The sequence below is a fragment of the Tupaia chinensis genome, unplaced genomic scaffold, assembly GCF_000334495.1.
Source record: "Tupaia chinensis unplaced genomic scaffold, TupChi_1.0 Scaffold141791_1, whole genome shotgun sequence".
Taxonomy (NCBI): Eukaryota; Metazoa; Chordata; class Mammalia; order Scandentia; family Tupaiidae; genus Tupaia; species Tupaia belangeri.
The window spans coordinates 22489-27153 of NW_006201648.1; the positions used below are offsets into that span (position 1 = coordinate 22489).

The 4665-nt window shown below is 34.6% G+C and overlaps 1 protein-coding gene across 1 annotated transcript in view; it reads left to right on the forward strand.

Annotated features, from left to right (window-relative positions):
- The window catches only part of LOC102498442 (vomeronasal type-2 receptor 116-like), a gene marked incomplete at its 5' end in the record, with an annotated part of 24433 nt that overhangs the window by 18942 nt on the left and 826 nt on the right, over positions 1-4665 (forward strand).

The following is a 4665-nucleotide window of genomic DNA, read 5'->3' on the forward strand; positions in this document are numbered from 1 at the left end:
TACATGACCTATGCAAATTCTAAAGAAAACAAATTGAACTCCTGCCACAGTCAAAATACAAATTAACAAAACAAAATTTGCCTTTTACATCCAGAATTGTACTATCTGATTTTGCTTAGATACATTCTAAACTATAGAAATACTTCCAGTTTTTATAAGCTGATTTGGTTTCTTGCATTTGTTCAAGCAACAGTTCAATGAATGAAATCAATGAGGTGGTGGTTATGTACACACAGTTGAATATCTTTTAGTAAGATAAAATTTTGAGAATGTATTTTTCAATTTTTAAAATTATTTTTTAGAGAGATTTTTCCTGTAGAGCACATGCACTCACCACAGGGACAGACAGAGGCAGAGAGGGTGAAAGTGAAAAATCATGCCCAGGTGAATTGCCCCCATAATCTTTTCTCCTTCATTCTCATTTTGGGATTTTGGGCAAATGCATACATGCACCAGGCCTGAGTTTCAAGCCACCAGGTCTGAGACTCAAACTTGGCTCAGCCATGTGGGAATCCAATGACATAACCATTGCACAATTTGCTGGTCCTAAGAAATGCATTTCTACAAAATTTCATTCTGTGAACATCATAGATTGCACTTACACAAACCTAGATGATATTTCACACAGCACATGGAATTGATATGGCCTATACTATTATGTTATAGGAGTACTAACATATATGCAGTTTATTAATGACTAAAATGTCTTATGTTTTTATGGAGCACATGACCTTTTCATATGTATGTATATGTGTATGTGTATAAAAAATATACTATATATATCCTGAAATCTTTTGTCACTAGTAAACAAAGTCTTTCTTAAAATTTGGTGTAATGTAAAGACAAGGAGATTATAGATTAAGATACCATTCATGTTTTTGTAGATACCATTCACATTTTCTCTTGACATTTTGCATAACATTCTTGTTTTATTAAAAATTATTTATTTTCTTTATTACTTATTATTTTATTCTTCAATTTGACCAGAGAGAGAGAGAGAAAGAGAGTGAAAGCAAGCAACCATGTTGGGGATTTGAACCAAGGTCAGCCCTGTGAGAGTCCAGTGCTCTAACCCTCACACCACCTGGCAACATTGTGTATACCATCCCTCATTGTACTAAATGCAAACTGCTTCATTCTCCAGGATTTCCTGTCTTGGTCGACTGCAGGCAACCCCTTGTTGATGAGCCCAGAGAGAACTCGCTGTGTCTTCCCAGGTCCTAACTTCCCGGCCTCGCATATCCAGCTAGTCACCTCCCTGTTCTCTTTTCTGCGTGCCATGTCTTCACTTTCGCCCCACTAAGATTGCTCAAATTTAGACCTTGCTTAGCATTCACAAAGGCCCTTGGCTTTACCTATAGGTCCCACATGATGGTCTCTGCTTCCCTGCCTGCTTCATCTTTCTGCCCTGTCTGAAAGTCTTCCATGAACTGACATTAGCAGAAAGACAAAGTCTCAAGGGTACATGCACATCCATCCATGGCAGAGCCAAAAACAAACTTTCCAATGTGACACCTCGAGTTTTCTCTATACTGAACTGTGTACATCATTTCCAAATATGAGGTGGGGGGGAGAGTGGGATGGACACCACACCCATCCTGTCGCTCTCTGTAAGCAAAGCTTGGAAAGCAAGAAAGTCACCTCCCAGCTTCAATCTGCATGGCGCCATCACACAAGCCATGTGAGGAGACCTCCCTGCTGTTGCTCCTGCTATTTTGTGTGGGACACCTGTCATGAAGATAGTTGATTTAGCTCCAGTGCTATGACCAGCTTCCTCGATGCTGAGTGCAGACTACGGATACTTTACTTGGGAAGGTGGGTGGTAGCGATGATCGAGAATCAATAGCTGTGGCTTCTCGATCTCGCTGCAGGCTTTGTGATCGAAGATGGGGCTGTAACTACTTTGGTAGCTTTGTGTATGGTGAGGTTTCAAGGTCATTCCAGAAAATAATACAGTCTCCTTTAAAAAAAAAACACAGATGAAAAGAAAAAAAAAGTAATTAATAAATGAAACATAGAACACCACAGTTCTTAATTCATATAATTATTGTTTTCCTACATTTATTTTATAAACAATTTCCTACCTTATTATATGTAAGCTATTTCCTGTCTATGTTCATTCTATTAGGCTAAACTCTGAAACTATTTCCAATGAACACCCTTGCAGTTTGGTGCTGGGTAAGACAGTGTAAATTTGGGATCACATACTGGACCACAGTAGTCATGAATAGGAGGAGCTGTAATTGCCAAGGTTATCTGTGGGTACCTAGACCCAGATGATAAGCACAAATAAATTTCAGATAAACTATTATAAGAATATTTTATAACTTTTTAAAATTATACTCAATCATCTGTGCAATTAAGTACAAAGAATTAAATAATATGGGTATACCACACTTTGATATATATTGCACAAGAAAAAGAATCATAGTTTATAAATTGAGGATCCAATATTCTAGTAAATTTTACAATTGGGCACATCAAAATATGCACTCATACAAAATATAAAATCAAGCAATTATCATCATAATATCCTGTATTATCAAATATGAAGCATGAAAACTTAGAAATTATGCTTCCATTTTTCTTATATATAAGGAATAAGTATGGTTTGAATTCTTTCATAAGGATTATGCAATTGCAGACATTTCAACAGTAAAAAACACTTGGATTTCATCCTAGTAAAAGTTAGTATATATTCTGCTAAGAATATACTAAGAAAAAGTATTATTTATCTTTTATGAAGGAATTGCAAAAGTATTTGACTGTGTAAGACAAGAAATAAAAATAAAGGTACAGGGCTAGCCCATGGAATGGTAGTTAATGTGGCTGAATCCCACATGACGTAAATTGTTACTTGAGTCCCAAATCAGATGATTTGGTAAACAAACAAAGGGTTTATGTGTTGTCCAAAATCCTGATATGAGGAAAAAATGATGCATAGGTTATTGTGGATGACCATTTCATGGAGGTGGTGCTGTCTCACTTCCTTGCTCTCTGTCTCTCTCTAGTGAATCCATGTGCCCCCTGACATAAGGGCCAGCAAGTGGCATGTTTGTTTAGACCCTGACCAATTGTTGTACAAGTCCCAGACCTAGTGGCTCATTTTCTCACTTTTCCTCTCTCTGTCTCTGTCTCTATCTGGGAAGCACACATGCCCCACAACAAATTTTAAAAATAATAGTGATTGCCTTTAAAAGTAAAAAGAAAAAAACAAAGTAAGAAAGAAAAGGTTTGTGATCCAGAAGAATATATCTGCTGACTCTGAAACTAGGAATAGGTACTGCAATGAAACAATGTTATTGACTAACACTAATTATTGTTTTAAGAATTGTTATTTAATTTTATTTATCATTATTAGTTTTTAAATTTGCCAAAGGGCATGTACATTCACCAGAGAAGTAATTACGAGAAAGAAATAGAAAGGGAAATGAGAAACCAAGTTGTCAGGTTCAAGACTCAAAATACAGTCAGCCACGGGTAGTCTCATATCATCACCATCTTGCCACCTGATGGCCTCCACTCTAATTCACTGAGAATATAATGGGTTGCTGGAAAATCCATGACATATTTTTCATTTATTTCTATTCAAAAATGCGACATGATTTTATGACAACCAAATGCTATTGCCTCAGTTTTACAAAATAAATTAATGATCAAAATATTGGGGAAAATGTTGAGACAGGGAGGTAATGTTGTTATATTTTTATCAACTCGACTGGGGAGAAATGTTCTTATATTGAAAGGATCACCTTGTAAGCTAAATAATGTGATTGAATGTATTAAAAAATGTAAAATAAATAAATAAAAAAAATTTTCTAAAATAAAAAAAATTGGGAAATTAAGAAAAACTCTTCCTGTTTTTGTAAATAATAATAATAATGATAATTGAAACACAGACATGCCTATTAATTTTCATAATCTCTGTGAAGATTTTCCTGGTACATAACAATAGGGCTGAATATTTGCAACAGATACCTTATAATGTATAAAAGCAAAAATATTACTAGCCACATAAAAAAATCAACAAATCATGATTTCTGATGTATATAAATGGATACATCAAAAGTACCCCATCCTTCTATCATATAATTAAAATAAAAATTTCACAAAAAATTGATACATAGGAGCAAATTCCATTAAAGATTCAAGTGTTTAATATTGAAACACTCCAATATTTACATAGGAGTGTTTATGATAGTATTTTCAGAAAAATAAAAATGTACAAAAAGAAAAGTCTGTACACCAAGTGACATGTTATATACAAGAAAAAAATAGAAATTAGATTTGAGGAAAAACTATTAAGCGGTTTTTTTCTTAATACAGATAAGAAAACTATTACTATTGTGATCAATAAGTATAATAAGCCATGTAAATATGTTTATCAAAAGGAAAACTCAGGGGAGAGTAGAGAAGAGATCTGGAATAAATTCTCATCCTTGATAACATCATTGAGAGCCACAAGATGGTCCAACCAAGATCCTCACGTGCTTAAGACACAGTTCCAAATCACTTTGTTGTTATCTACAGATGAAAAAAATTCTCCCAGTGTCATAAACAAGGGCTCTTAATTTGGTGTATCTTGGTATTACCTCTGAGGCTTAATCTGTGCAAAATTACACAAAAGTGACAATTAGCTTCAACATGACAAACAATTAGTGAAAT